Source organism: Scyliorhinus torazame, chromosome 10 (assembly GCF_047496885.1).
Source record: "Scyliorhinus torazame isolate Kashiwa2021f chromosome 10, sScyTor2.1, whole genome shotgun sequence".
Taxonomy (NCBI): Eukaryota; Metazoa; Chordata; class Chondrichthyes; order Carcharhiniformes; family Scyliorhinidae; genus Scyliorhinus; species Scyliorhinus torazame.
Genome location: NC_092716.1, coordinates 102,814,508 through 102,839,487, shown reverse-complemented (window position 1 = coordinate 102,839,487; position 24,980 = coordinate 102,814,508). Strand labels below are relative to the sequence as shown.

Sequence of the window (24,980 nt, the reverse complement as noted above, 5' to 3'; positions counted from 1 at the left end):
ACGTTTGATCGGGTGGAGTGGGAATATCTGTGGGAGGTGCTGGGGCGTTTTGGGTTCAGGCAGGGGCTTGTGGACTGGGTCCAGTTGCTATACAAGGCACCGGTTGCAAGTATGTGGATGAACCAAGTGAGTCCGGGATATTTTGGGTTGCATCGGGGGACAAGGCAGGGGTGCCCGCTCTCCCCTTGCTCTTTGCTTTAGTGATAGAGCCGTTGGCAATGGCGCTTAGGGCATCGGGAGACTGGAGAGAGATTGTGCGGTAGGTGCCGAATATAGAGTCTCGCTGTATGCAGACATGAGGAGAATGTGCAAACTCCACACGGACAATGACCCAGGGCCGGGATTCGAACCCGGGTCCTCAGCACCACAGTCTCAGTGCTAACCACTGCGCCACATGCCGCCCTTATATATTTTCTTCTGCTTTCCTTGTTAAGGCACAATATCAATTCAAATTGCTATGAATTTAAATATATATTAATATGAATGGATCACCAGTGATAAAGTCGTCAAAGTCCCAGATGACCATATGTTGCTTTTCCTTTTGAGGGGGAGAGCTGTCTGCTGATGATTTAACCTGAGGATCACCACAGCTCAGGCGAGGTACAAGGTTGAGAAGATAGGGCCTTCATGAATAACCTCAACCCATACGGGAATTGAACCTGTGCTGTTGGCCTCACTCTGCATTACAAACCTGCTGTCCAGCCAACTGAGCTAAATGGCACCATTGCCTGTGATATTGCTCAGTGAGTTATGATAGGACATGAAGTAAGTGGATAGTAGGAAAACCTTTTTTTTGATTGGTTCAAATTATCTCACCACTAATTAGAATAAGTGGTTCGTGGTGGAGTTTTCTAAAATGTTCGTGTAGAACCTGGGGCCACAGCTGGTGAGGGCGTATAATGATAGGGAGGGGGGGGGGAAACTTCCCCTTACATTGTTGCAGGCGTCCATCTCCCTGATATTGAAAAAAAGACAAGGATACGGAGCTGTGTTGCGTCGTACCACCTGATATCATTATCGAACAAAGGCGCCAAGTTGTTGCCGAAAGTGTTGGTTTCGCGAATCGAGGACTGCGTCCCGTGGGTGATAGGCGAGGATCAAACGGGTTTCATGAAAGGGTGACATTTGTCGGCGAATGTGACAAAGCTACTCAATGTAATTATGTTGCCTTTGGAGCGTCAGGAAGTGGAGGTGGTGGTGGCAATGGACGCGAAGAAGGCGTTTGATCGGGTGGAGTGGGAATATCTGTGGGAGGTGCTGGGGCGGTTTGGCTTCGGGCAGGGGCTTGTGGACTGGGTCCAGTTGCTATACAAGGCACCGGTTGTAAGCATGTGAATGAACCACGTATGTGGACGAACCCTTGCTCTTTGCTTTAGCGATAGAGCCGTTGGTAATGGCGCTTAGGGCATCGGGGGACTGGAGAGGGATTGTGCCGTGGGTGCCGAATATAGGGTCTCGCTGTATGCAGATGATCTGCTGCTATACATTTCAGACCCATTGGGCAGTATTGGGGGCATTATGGTGATTTTGGAGGAATTTGGCCAGTTCTACGTGTACAAGCTGAATATGGGAAGTAATCTCCCGATTGAGACTAGAGGGCGGGAGAGCTGCCGTTCAAGGTAGTGGGGGCGAGGTTTAGATACTTGGTTGGTGGAGCAGATGAAGGGGGACTTTAAGAGGTGGGATTGTGCTGCAATTGTCGCTGGCGGGACGGGTGCAGACAGTAAACAAAAAAAATTTCTTCTATATACTTAGAGTACCCAATTCATTTTTTCAATTAAGAGGCAATTTAGCGTGGCCAATCTATCCACCCTGCACATTTTTGGGTTGTGGGGGCAAAACCCACGCAGACAAGGGGAGAATGTGAAAACTCCACACAGACAGTGACCCAGAGCGGGGATCAAACCTGGGACCTTGGTGCCGTGAGACAGCAGTGCTAACCACTGCACCACTGTGCTGCCCTGCAGACAGTTAAAATGGCGTTGCTGCCAATCTTTCTGTTTGTGTTTCAGAACCTCCCAATCTTCGTTCCGAAGGTTTTCTTCAAAAAGGTCAATGCACTGATCTCTGTGTTTGTGTGGGCAGGGAAGACCGCGTGGGTCAGGAAGGCTTTTCTGCAGCGGGGCTGCCATTACTGAACATGATGAACTATTACTGGACTCCAAACATTGCCATGGTCAGGAAATGGGTCGTGGGGGAAGGGTTGTCATGGGGTCGGATGGAGGCGGCTTCGTGTAGCGGAATGAGCTGAAGGGCTTTGTTGTCAGTGCTTCTGCCATTCTCGCCGGCCAGGTACTCCGTGAGCCCAGTGGTGGTGTCAACATTAAGGGTGTGGAGCCAGTGGACAGCATTTGGGACTGGAGGGTGCCTCGGTGTGGGCACCAAACTGCGACAACCATAGGTTTGCACTGGCAGGGGCTGGATGCGAGGTTTTGGGGGTGGTGGCAGGCAGGGGTTGAGCGATTTGGCAATTTGTTTATAGAGGGCAGATTCATGAAGCTGGAGGACCTGCAGGAAGAGTACGGGTTGCCCAGGGAGAACGGTTTCAGGTACCTGTCGGTCAGCCTCACCTCAGTTGAATGTAGTCCATATGACGATAACACAGATGAGTGGGTTTTTTGAGGGGGTAGGATAGGTGTGGGAGGTGCGCAGGGAGGCCTGCAAATCACGTCCACATGTTTTGGGCATGTCCGAAGCTGAAAGGATCTTGGCAGGGGTTTGCGGACGTAATGTCCGAAGTATTGGGGGTGAAGGTGGCCCCGACTCCAGAGGTAGCGATATTCGGGGTGTCGGAGAGACATGGGAGTCCAGGTGGAGACACAGGCCAATGTTTTGGCCTCTTCCTCTCTGATAGCCTGGTGATGGGATCTTGCTCGAGTGGAGGGACTCGGAGCCGCCGAAAGCAGGGGCATGGGTGAGCGACCTGGTGGAATTCCTGAGGCTGGAGACATTCAAGTTCATCCTGAGGGGGTAGGTCAATGGGTTCACTTGGAGTCGGAAGCCGTTTATTGATTTAAGGAGGATTGAGGGGTCAGCAAAAGGGGTGGGGGAGAGGGTAAAGGGGTTAAAATGGGGAAGGAAGGATGTAGAAAGGGGGCGATATTGGGGGAGCAAATGGGGGGGGGGGGAGTGGATGTTGGTTATTTATAATCTGTATGATTTTTCTTCTGCTTTTTGTTTATATGCAAATGTCGTGAATAAAATATTTTTTAAAAAGATTAAGTGGTTTGTGAAGGTTAAAGGCCAATTTAATAGGCATAATGTTTTGGCCCTGCCCTTGGTGGGCATCATGGTGGACGTGAATAGAAAACATCATGAGGTTGGAAAAATCTGTTTACCGCAGTTGAAAAAGCAGTCTGGGATCGTCCGTTCCAGCCCCAATGGTGTGACCCATTTCCCACATGCCGCATCAAGAATGTAATTTCAATACATTTGCATCTCATAATAAAGATTGCTCACTGGAATTATCCCCCACTCTGAATCAAGAGAGCATTATATAAGCAATGTGTACCTTGTGACCTGCACTTTGTCATGCCTTCGAGGTTCATTCGCCTACCTTAATGTGCAGAAGGGCAAAGCCTCAACCATGGAAGCGGGGGAAACTGACCTGAGAAATGGGAAAGGGCCAAAGGGCAAGGGTTCCACTGGTGGCAAAATTGGGGAAGGTTGCACGCAGACATGTGGCTGGGGGGAGGGAGGCAGTGGGGAAGCACCCTCAGCACCAGGATGGTTACAGAATAACATAAACAACTTTGGTCAGAATGGAAGGATCGTCGAGTGAAAAAGCGCCTCAATACAAAGAACAAAGAACAAAGAAATGTACAGCACAGGAACAGGCCCTTCGGCCCTCCAAGCCCGTGCCGACCATGCTGCCCGACGAGCTTGCAAAGGTTGTCCTTGTTCCGGTACAAGCAAGGGGGAGGGTTTTGTGAGGGCCAGGAAGAATCCAGCACGAGTTTCAAGGATACAAAGAAATAACATTTATTTACAATAACATATAATATACACAACAGCAGCAGGCAGGTTATAACAGAGGGTATGTCAGCCCAGTCTCTGTCATGCCCAGGATGTTGTATGCAGGGTTGGTCCAGGGGTTTCTGGCATCATGCTGGGCCGCAAATGGGATATTTCGTCAGAGGAGACATCTGCAGCCTTTAGGTGGAAGTAAAATATACTGTATGGGCATTAGAGGGTGTGGTAAGTGGGTGGGTGATATATATCAGACTCTGAAAGTGTCCTGATGATGTGAGGGGTGAGGTCCACACAGGGCATAGGCCATGTTCATGTTCAGAGGGTAACAAATGGTTATCCAGCTCAATCACAATGGGATTAAGGAATACAGGGGGAGGGTTGAAAGGTTCTTGGAGGGAGGGAAACCTGAACATTAAGCTCCTCCAGGACAATGGGAGGGATTTCCACACTCACAGAGGGGGGACCAAACTGGTCTGGTCGTGCGCCCACAGCACCACCATCTTTCAACCTGCAGTGATGGTGCAGTATAGAAACAAAATCAGGAGGTACTCTGCTCGTGAGGGCTCTAAGGACCAATTGGAGAGCAGAATTATGCACTTGTGTTCATTAAAAGGGGCACTGACTTCATTAACACTACACCCTGTATGCTTCATCCGATGCTAGTGCTTATGTAGTTACATTCCCGTACCAGCCTCCCTGAACAGGCGCCGGAATGTGGCGACTAGGGGCTTTTCACAGTAACTTCATTTGAAGCCTACTTGTGACAATAAGCGATTTTCATTTCATTTTCACATTGTATATGTTGTGTTGCCCAATTATGTATTTTCTTTTATTCCCTTTTCTTCTCATGTACTTAATGATCTGTTGAGCTGCTCGCAGAAAAATACTTTTCACTGTACCTCGGTACACGTGACAATAAACAAATCCAATCCATCCAATCCAATCCATCCAACTGTGCATTCCCAAATGAAGAAAGATGTGCAACGGAGACATGTTAGGAACCTTTCAATGACAATGCAAGGAATCAGCCAAGTGAAACTATGATTTGCTTTCATGCAAGACTAATCCCACAGTGCGTTGGTAATTGATGTCCATGAATTAACCCTTGTTCACAGCATGAAGATCCCAGAGGAATAATGCACTCCAGAGCAAACTGGCAACTGAACAAATTTTAGATGTATGTTACAGAAGAGCTTCACAAAAGAGAAGCCTCAGAAACCCCTCAAATAATCTCAGCTCCCGGCTAAGCATTTTCATTCATGTGTATTCCAAAGGGTGTGATCTTAAAGTGCTGAATGACAATCAAAGCACCTGGGCTGAAAGCAGCACAGGGGCTGTTTAGCACAGGGCTAAATCGCTGGCTTTGAAAGCAGACCAAGGCAAACCAGCAGCACGGTTCAATTCCTGTAACAGCCTCCCCGAACAGGCGCCGGAATGTGGCGACTAGGGTTTTTTCCACAGTAACTTCATTTGAAGCCTACTCGTGACAATAAGCGATTTTCATTCATTTCATCCAAGTGCTTGACCAAAGCAATCTCATAGCAGTCAGCCATGTAAAGGATTGGGGAAGCGGGGGGAAGTGGCGTGGAGAGGGAGTGCTGGAGGGAGGTGCACCTTGAAACAAAACCTGCGCTGGCCTAGATTTCTGGGGCGATTAGGTTCAGACACTGGAACAAAACCCTTGAACCCACAGTCACTTATGAGTCATTGACAGAAATAAGACCGTTGCAGGCTGATGCTTAGTCATGTCAGTTTCTCATTGATGCTGCAGAGAGGAGACCATCAGGAAGATGGAGCCTGGATTTATTGTTGCCTGCATAATCAAATATAGGCAGGAGAGAAGAATGAGGAGAAGAGTCCCCTCCGGACATAGGAGGATGAGGCTCACAAATGTTGTTCGTAGGCGCTTGGCAAGACTCAGGGTGTATGCAACTCGCATGCTTTATCTGCAGATGAGTGAAAGACAGTGTCGCCAATGCATCCATATGTCCAGGGATCTGGTGACTCACATTTGTCACATTGTCCAGGAATTGGCAGCATGCGCACGGTTATGGGCCAGGGTTTAGAAAACTCCAAAGTATATCATGGAGTTCACCTGACCTACAACTGTTTATTGATTTTGGTTACAATGAGCACAAGGGCCTGCCTTTGAGGTGTTATTCAGCAGAGGCCGTAAGCACTTTTAATCAAAAACAAGCTTTATTCTACGAATTTAGTTAACATTTTTATAAACACACACAGTAAGCATTTTTATCAACTACCGACATAAATACCCCACACAGCTACAGTAATCTATAGTAAACTTTGACAAAGAGTCATCGGATTCGAAACGTTTGTTCCTTTCTCTCCCTACAGATGCTGCCAGACCTGCTGAGATTTTCCAGCATTTTCCCTTTTGTTACAGTAATCTATGTATCACCCTTAATAAATTCTCCCCTTTAACTGTTCCAATTTAATAACAAGATCTCATAAACCAGTACCCCCTTTTCAAAGGTGTGGCCCAACACACAGCACTCAAGACCTGGTATGGATGCTGTTGTTTCCTTTCCAAAACAGCAGGCTTGAATTCCTTCCAGAAAGCAATTTAAAAAAAAAAGTTGTCAAGTAATCTGAAACCAGCTTTTAAAATGAAGATGGAGAGACAGGCCAAGATACTTCTCTTTCTGAATACAGCAGCCAAATGTGAAAACAAAGGCAAAAAAACTCAGAGCCAACAAAATAGCCCCAAACCAAAGTAAAACCAACTCTCAGAGCCACAGCTCAGCTCCACCCACACAACGACATCACTGAAGCCATGTGATAAGACAAAACATTGCTTAAAGGGGCACTTCCATGACAGGTACTGGGTGGGCATCCACTGCCACTGGCCATGAAAGTAACCACTAGGTAGCCAGAAGTGAACTTGCCTCCAACTTGAAATGGTGGTGGAGTTGCCTCCAGATATTTTTTTAAATATATTTATTTATTGAAGGCATTTTCACAAATATACACAAAATATCAGAAGAACACATCAACTCAATAAACAACCACAACCCTCCTGGTCCCCTGAAAACCAACACCCCACCATATCCCACCTACCCACATGCCCCTCCAGACCCACCCTCAGATGTCTGCCGCCATTGATCCCTTCCCAACTGCGCCACACCAATGACACCCTTTTCAGCAACCCTTCCCCCTCCCCTCCCCATCCTCAAACAAAAAAAACAACCCCCCCCCCACACCTTCCTCCAGGCAAGCACCACTTCACCCCGTTAACTAGCCCGCCCAGCTAGCATGGTGGTCCCCCGCCCTAGGCCTCCCTCTTCCCTCCAGCTCCCCCCCACCAATCTTCCCAACTGCCAACACACAAAGAGTAACAAAAGACACACTCACCATCACTGCTCCCCCATCAAGACCAGCCCCGAAAGTCACATACCCACATGCACTTTACAAAGCACACAAATCTCCTCCAAGGTTCAATGTCCGCACACTCCTCCTAGCCCATTGTCGCCTATAAAATCCATCACCTCCTCTGACATGTTGAAATAGAGCGCCTGTTTCTGGAATATCACACACAGACAGGCCAGAATCAAAACTCCAAACTTCACCCCCTTCTTAAAGAGGACAGCTTTTATCCGGTTGAAGCGATGCAGCCGCACCATCGCTCTTGGCGGCTCCCCTACCTGCAGCCTCCTCCTGAGCGCCCTGAGCGTTCGGTCCACCTCGAGATGCCAGTCAAAGGCCCCCTCCCCCATCAACTTCTCCAGCAAGGCAGCACGGTGGTGCAGTGGTTAGCACTGCAGTCTCACGGCGCTGAGGTCCCAGGTTCGATCCCGGCTCTGGGTCACTGTCCATGTGGAGTTTGCACATTCTCCCGTGTTTGCATGGGTTTCGCCCCCCCACAACCCAAAAAGATGTGCAGGGTAAGTGGATTGGCCACGCTAAATTGCCCCTTAATTGGAAAAATATATTGGGTACTCTAAATTTTTTTTTTTTAAACGTCTCCAGCATCCTCACCTTCAGGCATCCCAACAATCCTCACGTTTTTCCTCCTGGAGCAGTTTTCCAGGTCGTCCACCTTCTCCCTCAGCCTCTCTGGCTTTCCCACATTACCCTCAACTCCGCCGCCAAGGAGGACATCTGCTCCTCATGCTCCCCGACTGCCTCCTCCACTTTCTGAATCGCCCAGCCCTGGGACTCCAACCTCTGCTCGACTTGCTCAATCCCAGTTCTCAACGGCTCCACCACCTTGGCTAGGTCTTCCAGAGCCTCTTTCCTCTGCTGCTGAAACTTGTTATTCAAGAACTTCACCAGCTGCTCTGTTGACCCCTGTCTGCGTTCTTCTGCCGCAGTTGATAAGACAAGAGCCAGCTCTCTTTCTCCTCATATTCGTAGACTGACGCTTTTGCCCGCCTCAATTGCCACACCACCTTGTCCGTGGATATCAAGTCACATTGTGTTTGCAGTTTTTTCCTGCATACCAAAAGTTCTGGGGTCAGGTCACTTGCATACCTGCGATCCACACTTAAGATCTCATCCACCAACTTGGACTTATTGGGGAAGTTTGGGGCCTCTTTCGGGTATAAACTAAATGTCGGGAAAGGTGAAATCTTCCCCGTGAATGCTCTGGAGAGGAATGCGAATTTGGGGGTCTTGGCTTTTACGGTGGCTAGGGTTAGATTTTGGTATTTAGAGATTCAGGTGGTGCTGGACTGGGCCATTATGTTTAAGTGGGACTTGATAGAGGAGGTTAGGGAGGGATTTCAAAAGATTTGACACCTTGCATTTGACACTGGCGGGGAGATTGCAGATAGTAAAGATGAATGTGTAACCATGGTTCTTGTTTATTTTTCAATCCCTCCCAATTTTCCTTCCCAAGGCCTTTTTTCAAAGGGTGGACAAACTGATTTCAGAGTTTGTTTGGGCAGGCAATTCACCGAGGATTAGTAGTGCCCTATTGCAAAGAAGGAGGCAGGAGGGATAGCTGGCACTTCCTAACCGAATGTACTATTATTGGGCGGCGAATGCCGATGGATGGGGTGGGGGGAGGGGTGTGTGGCTGGAGGAGGAATCTTGTAGGGGGACGAGTTTGAGACTCTGGTGACAACCCCAGTGCTCTTTTCCCCGAGGAAGTATCTGAGCAGTCCAGTGGTGGAATCTTCAGTTACATTGTGAAATCAGTGGAGGAGGCACTTTAAATTAGGGCATTTGTCAGTATTACCCACATTATGTGGAAACCATAGGTTCACACCAGGGGGATGGATGGGATGTATGGGAGATGGCAAGAGGAAGGGATAGAGTGGGTTAGGGACCTATTTTTAGAGGGGGAGTTTGCGGGGTTGGAGGAAGTTTGAGTTGCTGAGGGGGAGTGATTTTAGATATTGGCAGGTGAGGGATTTTGCATGGAAGGAACTGCCCTTGTTTCCTTGGCTGCCGGACTATACTTTGTTGGAGAGGTTATTGGTCCTGGATGAGTGGGGCGGAAGGGAGGATTGGGGATATTTATGGATGTTGGGTGAGAAGGGTTCAGCCCTAGTGGAAGGGATCAAGCGGTAGTGGGAGGAAGAGTTGGGGATTGAGACGGGATGGGGAATTTGAAGCGAGATAATGCACCAAATCAAATCTACCTCCTCCTGCGCGAGGATGAGCCTTATACAGTTTAAGGTTGTGCATAGGGTCCATATGACTCAGACCTGGATGAGTTGCTTCTTCCCGGGAGTAGCAGATGTGTGCGAGAGGTGTGGGAGGGGGCCAGCAAACCATGTTCACAGGTTTTGAGAGTCGCCTTTAGGGGGTCGGAGGAGTGGTTTTATGTGCGTTGGAGGCCATCTCTGCCCGTATTTGAGGAATTGTTTGTCGATACAGGTATAGACATTGTGCACTTGCGAAAAAAATGAGAACTCCATCTTACCCGGAGACATGAACCTTCTCGGTCCACCGCCCCACCTGCTCCATAAATGTCCCTAGTTCGCTAGCTATGCTTGCCATTTTCTCTGTTTTGGGGTTTGACCTGTACACAGTTAAAGTCCCCCCATGATTAGTCGGTGCATATGTATGTCAGGGATTTCCACCTGGCCCAGCAAAGGATTTTTCTTTACAAATTCCGTGTGGTCCCAGTTGGGCGCGTACACGTTCACCAGGACCACTAGTGCTCCATCCAGGATACCGCTGACCATGATGTACCATCTCCCTGGATCCATAAGCATCTTTGTCGTGTTAAATGCCATCATCTTACTGAGCAGTATGGCTACCCCCTAGCTCTCATCCCATAACAGGAATGCTAGGTCTGTCCAACCCATCCCTTTCTTACCTGCAGTCGGTCCTTCTCCCTCAGCTGCATCTTTTGGAGAAAGACCATGTCAGCTTTCATACTTTTAAGGTGGGTGAAGGCTCTGGATCTTTTCACTGGGCAACCACCAGAAGCAGGAGAAGACTGGAGGGGAACTGACGACCTGCGGCCCCTCACCATGGCAGAGCAGAAGGCCCTGGATGTGGTCGGTGGACCTGAGGAAAGGGCTATCGCTGGGGTGGAGGTCGGCATCGGGCAAGGAAATGACCCTGCTGAGTTGCAGTTCCCTGTGACAAATGTGTTACCCCCACCCCACCATCCACCCCCACACCACCCTCACACCCAACACCACTCCCACATGCATGATCCACCACCACCCCTACGCCCCCCCTCACAAACCCCCCTCCAACACACCACTGCCCTCCCCCAACACCACCCCAGCCCACACCACTGCCAGCACCCCCCCCCCCCCCCCCCTGCCCCCGGCTTCCAGTCTAATCATAAGTCTTGTCTTGCAGGACCTGCTGGTGATGCGGTCCTGGTGTCCCCCACCCACTGACCACAACCACAGCCAGAATCCCAGGTGCTGACCAACAACGAGGATGACACCGACATGGACGGAGCCATCAACCAGAAACCCAGAATTGGATTAGTTTGGATTGGATTTGTTTATTGTCACTTGTACCGAGGTACAGTGAAAAGTATTTTTCTGCGAGCAGCTCAACAGATCATTAAGTACGTGGGAAGAAAAGAAAATACATAATAGGGCAACACAAGGTATACAATGTAACTACATAAGCACCGAAATCGGATGAAGCTTACAGGGTGTAGTGTTCTTTTTTGTTTCTAAAAAAAAATTTAGAGTACCTCATTCATTTTTTCCAATTAAGGGGCAATTTAGCGTGGCCAATCCCCCTACCTTGCACATTTCTTTTTGGGTTGTGGGGGTGAAATCCACGCAAACATGGGGGAGAACGTGCAAACTCCACACGGACAGTGACCCAGAGCCGGATCGAACCTGGGACCTCGGCGCCGTGAGGCCGCAGTGCTAACCCACTCCACCACCGTGCTGCCCCAGGGTGTAGTGTTAATGAGGTCAGTCCATAAGAGGGTCATTTAGGAGTCTGGTAACAGCGGGGAAGAAGCTGTTTTTGAGTCTGTTTGTGCGTGTCTCAGACTTTTGTATCTCCTGCCCCATGTCTTAGAAATGGAGAATTCCACCGTTAGTGCCTCACATCTCAGAATCATGCCAAACCAGTGCATGTACAATTAATTATCTAGTTAATTATGCAATTGACTTGATATAGTTAAACAGAAGGAAGATATTGTGTGCATGGCAAGAAAGTAATGTTGACATTAGTGTCCTGCGATATTGATGGACAGGCTGTGTCAATGGGGAAGGATGCGGTTTCAGACAACAGGCTGCACGCCTTTTATTCTCAACAGTTTTCCTTTCCAAAAGCCAGCCTGATTGACGAACCTGGCTTACTGTTGGTTGGGGAGCATTCTGAAGGAGCGAGAAGAGCAGGTAAAGAACTTACTGCTACGTTAGTGGAATTGTGTGGGAAGTGGCTTCTGGAGATTTGGAGGGAATCCAATGCCCTATCCCCTATAGCTGAGGGCTGGGGTGGATGTGAGGGGGCTCCAATGGCACGGGCGGAGCTCCAGTGGCAAAGAAGAACAAAACTTGGTGGGGTGTGAAGAAGCCCTCCTGCTTCTCTTGGCCCAGAAACAATGCTCTGAAGGCTCCAATTCTTACTCCGTTAGATCAGGAATTGGGCAAATGGGAGGTGGGTTGGGTTTGAGATTTAAAAATTTGTGTCTCACCTGACCTCAACCCAAGTGTTTTTGAGGTTAAAACTATCCCCCAGTTCATTGCTTCATTGTAGTGTTAAGAAGCCGTTACTAGGTACCTCTACAAAAGTCCTTCCTCAATTTTGCTTATCCATGGTCTGACCAGTTTAGCCTTGGGTTCTAGACGCCGGCCTTGATTTTGTGTACAGGGGTATGATTCATTGCAATGATGATGTGCCTAAAGAGATTCACAGACAGAATTAAGCATGAAGTTTCTCTGATATTTATTATTTGACAACGGACAAGGATAATAAAGAATAAAACTGTCAAACCATTTATTGAGCAAAGGCGATTACTATAATCCTGGTTTTCTCTATGGATATAGTCAGATCTACGGCTAGAAGATGCATGAAACCGAGGCGTCAGTGAGGAAACTGACATAAAAATACATTGGGCTTTTAAAGCCTTTATTTGCAGTGGCGCAGTGACAATGGAACATTTTTAAATCATTCAAATCTATTTAATGCCTTGTGTATAAAGTACATCAAAATTTAAATGCATCAGTGACACAGAAAAATACACCAAAAATGAAATGCGTCAGCGACACAGAGAAAAAATCTGGCGTGCTTTTCTCATTAGAAGTACAGAATCATACTGCACAGAAAGAAGCCATTCGATTTTGCCTGTTTTGGCTCTTTGAATGAGCTATCCAATTAGTCCCACTCCACTGCCCTTTCCTCATAGCTCTGCAATTTTAATTCCTCCTCACATACATAACCAATTCTGTCTTAAAAGTCACTATTGAATCTGGTTTCACTAATCCTTCTGGCAGTGAATTCAGATCACAACAACTGACTGCATTACAAAAAATATCTTTTTCATGCCACTGGTACTTTTGCCAATATCCTTGTGTCCTTTGGTGGGGCTTCCAGTGATGGGGATGTGCTGAGCAGTCGCACATCAGGTGGCTCTCCTCCGAAGGACAAGAAAATAGGCACTTTTAGCCGTAATTAGCCCACAAAATCCGGGCTAAAACATCCCCTCACCCACAACTTTACAAGGATCAACATAAATGCCTGGAAGCAGCAGCTCCAGAGGCCACAGAGGCCCACAAACGGTGGTAAAGGACAGGAGTGGCAAGCGAGCGGGTCAGCGGACCCACGAAGTGGGAGGTCCCAGGCCACTCCCGAGAGAAGCTACCCATAAGATTTCCCAGGGCGACACGGCGGCGCAGTGGTTAGCACTGCTGCCTCACGGTGCTGAGGACGTGGGTTTGACCCAGCCCCGGGTCCTGTCCGTGCGGAGTTTGCACATTCTCCACATGCTTACATAGAACATAGAACATACAGTGCAGAAGGAGGCCACCCAGCCCATCGAGTACGTACCGACCCACCCAAGCCCCCACTTCCCCCCCTTTCGCCGTAACCCAATAACCCCTCGCAATCTTTTTGGTCACTGAGGGCAATTTATCATGGCCAATCCACCTACCCTGCACTCTTCAGACTGTGGGAGGAAACCGGAGCACCCGGAGGAAACCCACGCAGACACGGGGAGAATGTGCAGACTCCGCAGACAGTGACCCAGCGGGGAATCAAATCTGGGACCCTGGCGCTGTGAAGCCATAGTGCTATCCACTTGTGCTACCATGCTATCTGCTTTACCCCCCACACACAAAAAAGATGTGCAGATAGGTGGGTTGGCTATGCTAAATTGCCCCTTAATTGGGGGAAAAAAAAAGAATTGGACACTTAAAATTTTGTTTTTAAAACAAGAACTCTTAAGACATCAATTAGACAGAGGGACTGTGAGGCTCTTGAGCAGTTTGACATAGGGAGTGATGAGATACTGGAGGTTTTGGTGGGCTTAAAAGTGGACAAATTCCCAGGTCGGAATGAGTTGTATCCCAGGTAGCTGTGGGAGAAGAGGGAGGAAATTATATAGGTTCTGACGCAAATTTTTAATTCCTCTTTGGCCACAGCGGAGGTACCAGAGGACTGGAGGACAGCTCATATGGTTCCACTTTTCAAGAAGGATGGTAGAGACAATAAAGGGAATTATAGACCAGTGGGTCTCACATCAGTGGCAGGGAAACTATTGGAGAAAACTCTAAAGGACAGAATTAATCTCCACTTGGAGAGGTAAAGTTTGATCAGGAACAGGCAGCATGGTTTTGTCAGACAAAGGTCATGCCGAACAAATTTGATTGAATTATTTGAGGAGTTGACTAGATGCATAGATGAGGGTAGTGTAGTTGATATAGTTTATATGGGTTTCAGCAAAGCCTTTGACAAGGTTCCACATGGGAGACTGATAAAAGGTAAAAGCACATGGGATCCAGGGTAATGTGACATTCAATCCAAAATTGACTTAGTGATGCGGTGGTAGAAGGTAGTTTGTATGTCTGTAGGCCAATGTCCAGTCGCGCACCACAGGGATCAATGCTGGGTTTCTCGGATAAGTAAGTTTGCAGATGACATGAAAATTGGCTGGGTGGTTGATCGTGAAGGAGGTCTTAGGTTATATCTTAGGATATAGACTGATTGGTCAGATCGGCATATCAGTGGCAGATGGAATTTAAGCCTGAAACGTGTGAGGTGCTGCACGTGGGAGTAACATGATGGCAGGACACTATGAAGCTCAAAGGAACAGAGGGATCTTCAAGTGCTTGTCCACAGATCCCTGAAGGCGACTGGACGGTGAATAGGGTATTTAAGAAGGCATACAGGACATTTGCCTTTATCAGTCGTGACAGAGATTATAAAAGCAGGGAGGTGATGTTGGAGCTGTACAGGACTTTGGTTCAGCCACAGCTGGAGTACTGTCTTCAGTTCTGGTCACCGCACTATAGGAAGGACGTGGTTGCATTAGAGAGAGCGCAGTGGAGATTCACCAGGATATTGCCTGGGATGGAGCCTTTTAGCTATGAAGAGAGGCTGGATAAATTCAGATTGTTTACTTTGGAGCAGAGAAGGCTGCGAGGAGACCAGATTGAGGTGTATAAGAATACGAGGGTGGATATAAATCTGCTTTTTCCCTTAGTTAAAGGGTCGCTAACAAGGGGAAATAATTTTAAGGTAGGCGGTTTAGAGGGGATTTGTGGAAAACCCTGTCTGGGCCGGGCATGAGCTGGGAGCTTTCATTAACAGGAAGGGGTACCAGCTGATGAATGTGCATTTTGTCTGTAACCACAGAACAGCTTCAGCAGGTATGTGCCCATTATCCAGGGACTGCACATGATTCATGCACCTTGTAGCACTCCCAGGTACCAAGGTTGTTCATAGCTCTGCAAGATTTGAAGGATCACTCCTGGGTTGATGACCCCTCTCTCTCACCCAAGAACTAGGGCACAAGAGAGATACAACAGGAATCATGCTTGGGGGTGGAAATGATGACCAGGATGCTTAAGATGCGCTTCCAATGCTTCGACGAAGATGATATGAACATTCAGAGAGGGATGCATTGATCCACTGAACCTTCAGCTAGGCGCTCAAGCTTTGGAGGCTGACTCAATCCAATAGGGATGGGCAATAAATGCTGGCCAACCGGCAATACCCACATCCCATAAACAAATGACAAAACAAATGGTGGTGAGTAACTTCCCCAAATACCATTTAGCTGGCTGAGTTACTGTGGGACATCTCATCCTCCAATGCATGGAGGTCCAAGTGGTCAAACATCCCAGCCTTGGTATCGCACACTTCAATTCCAGTTGTTACACATCACCTTACAATCTTACCCAATCCAGGGGACAAACATCCAACTAGACTTCTCCACACAGTTCCGTGCCATCTCTGCACTTGCCCTTGCGAGCACAGATCATTGAAACTCTTGCAGCACACAGGTGCGGTGCATCACTTCTTTTTTTAAAGTCCAAGAACAGTTGCCACTGCCTGAAAAACCCTTGCACCGATCCCCTTAAGGCAAATTTCACCCTCTCCAATTTAATAAACCCTGCCATATCATTGATCCAGGATTCCACGCTTGGGGGCCTCGCATCCTTCCACTGAAGAAGAATCCTTTGCCGGGCTACCAGGGACGCAAAGGCCAGAATACCGGCCTCTTTCGCCTCCTGCACTCCCGGCTCCTCTGCAACCCCAAATATTGCGAGCCCCCAGCCCGGTTTGACCCTGGATCCTACCACCCTCGACACCGTCCTCGCTACGCCCTTCCAAAATCCCTCCAGCGCTGTGCATGCCCAGAACATATGGGTGTGGTTTGCTGGGCTCCCTGAGCACCTAACACACCTGTCCTCACCCCCAAAAAACCGGCTCATCCTTGTCTCGGTCATGTGTGCCCTGTGCAGCACCTTAAACTGTATGAGGCTGAGCCTCACGCACAAAGAGGAAGAGTTCACCCTCCCTTGGGCATCTGCCCACGTCCCCTCCTCGATCACCTCCCCCAACTCCTCCTCCTACTTACCTTTCAGCTCCTCCACCGAGGCCTCCTCCTCCTCCTGCATCACCTGGTATGTGGCCGAGATCTTCCCCTCTCCAACCCACACCCCCGAGAGCACCCTGTCCTGTACCGTGCGTGGCGGCAGCAGCAGGAATTCCACCACTTGCCGCCTGGCAAACGCCCTTACCTGTAGATACCTAAAGGTATTTCCCGGGGGGAGCCCGTACTTCTCCTCCAGCTCACCCAGGCTCGCGAACATCCCATCCACAAACAGGTCCCCCAACCTTCTTGTCCCTGCCCTGTGCCACACCAAAACCCCTCCATCTATTCTCCCTGGGACAAACCGGTGGTCCCCCGTATCGGGGTCCACACCGAGGCCCCCACTTCCCCCCTGTGCCGCCAACATTGCCCCCAAATTTTGAGGGTAACCGCCACCACCGGGCTCGTGGTATACCTCATTGGAGGGAGCGGCAGCAGCGCCGTTGCCAGCGCCTCCAGACCCGTACCCTCACAAGACGCCGTCTCCAGCCTCTTCCATGCCACCCCCTCTCCCTCCATCACCCACTTGCACACCATTGCCGCCTTGGCGGCCCAGTAGTACCCGCAGAGGTTGGGCGGCGCTAGCCCCCCTCCCCCCCCCCCCACCCTCCCCCATCCTGCTCCAGGAACGCCCTTCTCACCCTCGGAGTCCCTCGTGCCCACACAAACCCCGTTATGCTCCTGTTGACCCGCCTAAAGAAGGCCTTCGGGATATGAATGGGGAGGCACTGGAACAGGAACAAAAACCTTAGGAGCACCGACATCTTGACTGACTGCACACTACCCGCCAGGGACAGCGGTAACGCGTCCCACCTCTTAAACTCCTCCTCCATTTGCTCCACCAGCCTCGTGAAATTAAGTCTATGCAGGGCCCCCCAGCTCCTGGCCACCTGGACCCCCAAATACCTGAAGCTCCTCTCCGCCCTTTTTAGTGGGAGCTCGCCAATCCCTCTCTCCTGGGTGAACCACGAACAACTCGCTCTTCCCCATGTTGAGCTTGTACCCTGAGAAATCCCCGAACTCCCTGAGGATCCTCATTACATCCGGCATTCCCCCCACAAGGTCCGCCACATATAGCAGCAAGTCATCCACATAGAGCGACACCCTATGCTCCTCCCCACCCTGCACCAGCCCCCTCCAGTTCCTCGACTCCCTCAGTGCCATAGCCAGTGCGAAGAGCAGGGGGGACAGGGGACACACCTGCCTCGTCCCTCAATGCAACCAAAAGTACTCAGACCTCCTCTTGTTCGTGGCCACACTCGCCATCGGGACCTCGTACAACAGCCTAACGCACCTGGCGAATCTCTCCCCAAACCCGAACCTCTTCAGCACCTCCCACAAGTACCCACACTTTACCCTATCGAAGGCCTTCTCAGCGTCCATCGCCGCCACTATCTCCGCCTCCCCCTCCCTCGCCGGCATCATAATAACGTTCAGGAGCCTCCGCACCTTTGCGTCCAACTCCCTCCCCTTCACGAACCCTGTCTGGTCATCATGGATGACCTGCGGCACCCAATCCTCAATTCTCGTGGCTAAGACCTTCGCCAGCACCTTGGCATCTACATTTAACAACAAAATCGGTCTTTAAGACCCACATTGCAGGGGATCCTTGTCCCGCTTCAGGTTCAAAGAGATCAGTGCCCGGGACATCGTCAGGGGCAAAGCCCTCCCCTCCCGTGCCTCATTGAAGGTCCTAACCAGCAACGAGCCCAACAGGTCCACATATCTCTTGTAAAATTCGACCGGGAAACCATCCGGCCCCAGTGCCTTCCCCACCTGCATGCTCCCTATTCCTTTGGCCTGCTCCTCCAGCCCAATTGGGGCCCCTAATCCCACCACCAGTCCCTCCTCCACCTTCAGGAACCTCAGTTGGTCCAGAAAGCAGCCCATCCTTCCCTCCTCCAGTGGGGGCTCGGACCGATACAGTTCCTCATAAAAGTCCCTGAAGACCCCATTGATGCCAACCCCACTCCGCACCACACTCCCTCCCCTATCCTTAACTCCCCTGATCTCCCTAGCTGCGTCCCGCTTCCGAAGCTGATGCGCCAGCATCCGGTGCATCACTTCTTACCACTGATCTGGGCAGCCACCTCACGCCTAGCCTTCTTTGTCAGGTGGGACAGCCTTCTCCGCTGTCCTTGGGCATCGGTATATCCAGCCAGATTGCTATTTCTTGAACAAGGACACCCAGGCAGTCATCTGAGAGGTGTTGTAAGACTTCGTACTGTGCTCACCCCAGTCCAACGCCGGCATCTCCACATCATGGCTTCCCAAATGGAGGCATCACAATGTCTTTGTTGTGCTTCTTTTGATCACCATGAATATGCATCCCAGACTCAATCTCTATAGAATATTCACTTTGGTAAGCAGGTGTCAGGCTTTCTGACCACATGTCAGGTTCAACTGAATTGTGACTGTCTCACTATGATGTGGATGCTTGACATGCCAGTTTGGCTGGGAACCTCAGCGTCTGTATTTTTTCCTGCCAACTGATCTTCTGAAACTTTCGAAGGCAGTTCAAGTGAAATTGGTTGAACTTCTTCGTAGGGCACTGGTACGCAGTCCAAGTCTCATATATGCAGAGCAGAGTTGGCAGGCCTAATTTTCTATAGGCTTACCCTTCTTTAGCTCCAGACTGCTACATTACAGAAACCACAAGATCACCAATCCAAATCCAGACAGTTCAGTTCAAACTTGGGCTGGTCCCAATATTAATCTTTCACCTCCACTGTGTGACTTTTACATCTCTTTATATTGCTGGGAGCTTGGACATTCATATTTAATTAATAAGCACGATTAATAGCAGTAATTAACTGGCACTCTGAGACAGGCAACCTGCTTTTAATTTGGTGCATTCTCCCATGTGGATTCCCTGCAGCAGAATGCAAATCAGCCAAGAATGTGCTCAGTAAAAGTCAGTGAAATTATTTCTCCCTTTGTCACCCACTGACTGTGCTGGTAAGGTAGGTCCTACTAAACTGGTAGTATTGTTGCCTGACATTTTACTCTTCCTTCTTTCTCTCCCCCCCCCTTATCTTCTGCCTCCTTTTCTACCTCACCCTCAATCATCGTCTGAGTGTGGGGTACTTACCTGGGACTCCTGTCATAACGTTGGCATTAAACCATGCGTCAGTGACTAGATAGCAGTCATGGAAAAATGACAGAAGCAATAAAAGACTGTCCATTGTTCAATTGCGGCCTTGGGTGACTGCGTGGAGTTTGCATGTTCTCCCCGTGCCTACACTGGTTTCCTCCGGGTGCTCCGGTTTTTCCCACAGTCCAAAGATGTGCAGGTTAGGTGGACTGGTCATGCTAAATGGCCCCTCAGTAACCAAAAGGTTAGGTGGAGTTACAGGGATAGGGCAGGGCAGTGGAGCCAAAATATGGTTCGGAATGCTGTACCTGGTGAAACTGTGGGTCACGTTTAAGGCCAGAGGGGGGTCGGTGGCATAGTGGTATTGTCATTGGTCTAGTAATTCAGAGACCCAGGATAATGATCTGGGGACCAGGCAGGTGGTGGAATTTAAACTCAATAAAATATCTGGAATTAAAAGTCTAATGATCATGAAATCATTGTCAATTGTGGTAAAAACCCAAGTGGTTCACTAATGTCCTTTAGGGAAGGAAATCTGCCATCCTTACCTGGTCTGGCCTATATGTGACTGCAGACCCACAGCAATGTGTTGACTCTTAAATGCCCTTTGAAATGGCCGAGCAAGCCACTCAGTTGTATTCAACCGCTACAGAAACACAAAAAATAAATGAAACCGGATGGACCACCCCGCATCGAACCAGGCACCGGAAATGACAATGGCAAACCTAGCCCTGTCGACCCTGCAAAGTCTCCTTACTAACATCTGGGGGCTTGTGCCAAAGTTGGGAGAGCTGTCTCACAGTTAAGCAACAGCCTGATATAGCCAAACACACAGAATCATACCTTTCAGACAATATCCCAGACAACGCAACTACCATTCCTGGGTTTGCCCTGTCTCAACAGCAGGACAGACTAAGCAGAGGTGGCAGCACAGAGGTTACAGTCAGGAGGGAGTTACCCTGGGAGTCCTCAACATCTGAGGGTGGCAAGAGCGCAGAATATGCTCTGGATGGGGGATTGCAATGTTCATCACCAAGAGTGGCTCGGTAGTACCACCACAAACCGAACTGGCCGGGCCCTAAAAGACATAGCTGCTAGACTGGGACTGCAGCAGGTGGTGAGAGAACCAACAAGAGGAAAAAACATACTTGACCTCATCCTCACCAATATTGGTAGAAGTGACCACTGCCTAGTCTTTGTGGAGACAAAGTCCCGTCTCCACAATGAGGATACCCTCCATCGTGTTTTGTGGCACTACCACCGTGCTACCCTCCATCGTGTTGTGTGGCACTACCACCGTGCTAAATGGGATAGATTCGAACAGGTCTAGGAACTCAAGACTGGGCATCCATGAGGTGCTGTGGGCCATCAGCAGCAGCAGAATTGTATTCAACCACAATCTGCAACCTCATGGCCCGGCATATCCCCCACTCTACCATTATCACTAAGCCAGGGGATCACTGGTTCAATGGAGATTGCAGGAGAACATGCCAGGAGCAACATCAGGCATACCGAAAAATGAGGTGTCAACCTGGTAAAGCTACAACACAGGACTACTTGTGTGCCAAACAGCATAAGCAGCAAGTGATAGACAGAGCTATGCGATTCCGCAACAAACGCTTCAGATCTAAGCTCTGCAGTCCTGCCACATCCAGCCGTGAATGGTGGTGGACTATTAAATAACTCACTGGAGGAGGAGGCTCCACAAACATCCTCAATGATGGAGGAGCCCAGCACACATGTGCCAAAGACAAGGCTGAAGCGTTTACAACAAACTTCAGCCAGAAGTGCCAAGTGGATGATCCATCTCGGTCTCCTCCAGAAGTCCCCAGCATCACAGATGTCAGTCTTCAGCCAATACGATTCACTCCAGGTGATATCAAGAAACAGCTGAAGGCACTGGATACTGGGTCCTGATAATATTCCGGTAATAGTACTGAAGACTTGTGCTCCAGAACTTGCCGCCCCCCTAGCCAAGGTGTTCCAGTACAGCGACAAAAATGGCATCTACCCGGCAAACGGAGAATTGCCCAGGCGTGTCCTGTACACAAGAAACAGGCCAAATCCAACCCAGCCAATTATCGCCCTATCAGTCTACTCTCCATCATCAGCAAAGTGATGGAAGGAGTCATCAACAGTGCTATCAAGCGTCACTTAATTGGCAATAATCTGCTCATGGACGCTCAGTTTGGGTTCCACCAGGGTCACTCAGCTCCTGAACTCACAGGGAGGGTGTCGGCATTGGCGAAGAAACTGAAGGGGTTCATGGAGGTTTGGGAGGCTGAGGGTGAAGGAATTTTCGTACTTCTCCCTTCTGCACAGTGTACTCGTGGGTCGATTATTTTGTGGTGGACAAGACGCTGCTGACAGGGGTGGTTGACTTGGGGTACTCAGCAATTGTGGTCTCTGTCCACGCGCTGCACTGTGCGGACTTGCAAGTGGACGGGGAGGGGAGGGGGGGGGGGGCGGTGAGCGGATGAGGACCACCATCCGCGGGCAACTGGTATTGAATAATACGGATGAGGTCTCGGCCGCCACGCTATGGGAGGCGCTTAAAGCAGGGGTCAGGAGGAAGTTTATATTGATCTGGGCGCATAGGGAAAAGGTAGAACGAGCAGAGATGGCAAGGCAGGTGGATAAGATTCTGCGGGTGGATGAGACGTACTCTGAGGCCCCGGAGGGAGGGTTGTTGAAGGAGCGGCAGAAGCTCCAGATGGAGTTTGGGTCGGTGTCCACGGGGAAGGCAGTGGAGCAGTTGCGAGTGGCCAGAGGGGCAGTGTACGAGTATGGGGAGAAGGCGGGCAGGATGCTGGCTCATCAACATGGGAAGCAGGAACAAGGGAGATTGGAAGGGTGAAGCACGGGAGGGGAAGTGTGATACTGGATCTGATGGGGGTGAATGGGGTTTTTGAGGAAATTTAGAGCTCTACAAATTGGAGTCCCCAACCGGGGGTGGAAGGAATGTGCCGATTCCTAGATGGGTTGGAGTTCCCCAAGGTGGAGGAGGACCTGGTGGAGGGGCTTGGGGCTCCCATTGGACTGGTGGAGGTTCATTATCATAGAATTTACAGAGCAGAAGGAGGCCATTCAGCCCATCGAGTCTGCACCGGTTCTTGGAAAGAGCACCCTACCCAAGGTCAACACCGCCACCCTATCCCCATAACCCAGTAACCCCACGGGCAATTTTGGACACTAAGGGCAATTTATCATGGCCAATCCACCTAACCCGCACATCTTTGGACTGTGGGAGGAAACCGGAGCACCCGGAGGAAACCCACGCACACACGGGGAGGATGTGCAGACTCCGCACAGACAGTGACTCAAGCCAGAATCAAACCTGGGACCCTGGAGCTGTGAAGCAATTGTGCTATCCACAAGGCTACCGTGCTGCCCCAAACACGGAGACGGAGGGTATAAGGGTGATGCAGGCAGGGAAGGCCCTGGGCCCAGATGGGTTTCCTGTAGAATTTTATAAGACGTTTTCTGAGGATCTGGGGGCCCTGCTGGTAAGGGCATATAACGAGGCGAGGGATAAGGGCAAACTCCCCCCTACATTATCCCTAATATCAAAGAAGAATAAAGACCCGGAGCGGTGTGGGTCCTATCGCCCGATACCATTGCTAAATGTGGACGCCAAATTACTGGCAAAAATCTTGACCTCGTGGATTGAGGAATGTGTGACGGGGGTGATAGGGGAAGACCAGACAAGGTTTGTAAAGGGGAGGCATCTGTCGGCGAACATCAGGAGATTACTGAATGTGATAATGATGCCCCAGGAGGGACAGGATGTGGAGGTGGCAGTCGCAATGGATGCTGAGAATGCGTTCGATTAGGTGGAGTGGGAGTATTTGTGGGAGGTGTTGGGACAGTTTGAGTTTGGGCAGGGGTTTGCGGACTGGGTATGTTTGTTGTACAAGGCGCCAGTAGCGAGCGTATGAACAAATCAGTTGAGTTTGGGGTACTTCGGGCTACATCATGGGGCAAGGCAGGGGTGCCCACTCTCCCTGTTGCTTTTTGGCAATAGAGCCACTGGCAATGGCGCTTAGAATGCCAAGCAGTTGGAGAGCGATAGCGTGGGGGACTGGGGTGTGGGGGACTGGGGGGGGGTGGGGGGGGGGTGGTGGAGCACAGGGTCTCGCTATATGCGGACGACCTGTTGCTTTATATCTCGGACCCACTGAGGCATCAGGGAATTATGAAGATTCTAGAGGAGTTTGGCCGGTTTTCCGGATATAAGTTAAACATGGGGAAGAGTGAGGTCTTCCCAATCGAGGCCAGGGGGCAGGAGAGGAGATTGGGCGAGCTGCCATTTGGGGTGGTAGGGGTGAGCTTTAGATCTTTGGGTATCAAGGTGGCGTGGGGGTGGGAGGAACTGCATAAATTGAATCTGCTGCGGTTGGTGGAACAGATGAAGGGGGATTTCAAGAGGTGGCATGCTCTCCCGATATCACTGGCGGAGTGCAGGCAGTGAAAATGACGGTACTCCCGAGGCTCTTATTTGTTTTTTAGAACCTCCCAATCTTCATCCCACAATCATTTTTCAGGAAAGTTAATGCTTTGATCTCAGGGGTTGTGTGGGCGGGTAACACCCCACGGGTTAAAAAGATGCTGTTGGAACGGGGTCGCAGGGGGACGGGTTCGGTTTGCCAAATATAATGAACTATTAATGGGCAGCGAATATAGCCATGGTTAGGAAGTGGAGGAGGGGTAGGCATGGGAGCGAATGGAGGGGGCCTCTTGCAGGGGCACGAGTTTAGGGGCATTGTTTTTTTTTGAAAAATATTTTATTGAGGCATTTATATATTTACACATCAAACACAATCACAAAACAAAACAAGCCAACAGGACTGTATATAACCAAATCAATTAAATATCTAACGCCCCACCATCCCACCCCCCCAATCACCAGCTCCCCTACCATCAGATTTTATCCCCTCCGCCACTGCTGACATCTTAACTGTTCTCAAAGATGTCGATGATCGTCTGCCATCTCCGGGCAAACCCCTCCACAGACCCTCTCAAGGTGAACTTTATCTTTTCCAGTCTGAAAAGCTCAGCCAGGTCACTCACGCACACCCCTGGTTTCGGGGGCCCTGAGTCCCTCCATTCTAATTGTGATGAACGGTTACTGCCTTGTCATCATGTAAGGTGATGTCCCCTTTAAGACGGGGCTTGGAACCCTGGGGATTCCGCCTCTGGCTCCGCCCATCTGTGAGCCATATATAAGGGGCTGCCTTGTGGGCTGTGCAGCAGTTGGCACATGTCTCAGCTCTAGCATAGTTCTTAGTCTATTAAAGCCTTCTTTATCGTTTACACTCGAATCGGCATTATTGAGGGTACCTCAATTTAATAGACTAAACCAGATCAGGATGGACGCAGGCCTAAAACCAGAGAAGCTCAATCTGGAAGCTCGGACAC

At 49.9% G+C, this 24,980-nt stretch overlaps 1 protein-coding gene across 4 annotated transcripts in view; it reads right to left on the bottom strand.

Moving 5' to 3' along the window:
* Window positions 1-24,980, bottom strand: part of ndrg4 (NDRG family member 4) — a 336,617-nt gene that overhangs the window by 237,891 nt on the left and 73,746 nt on the right. The window lies entirely within an intron of this gene.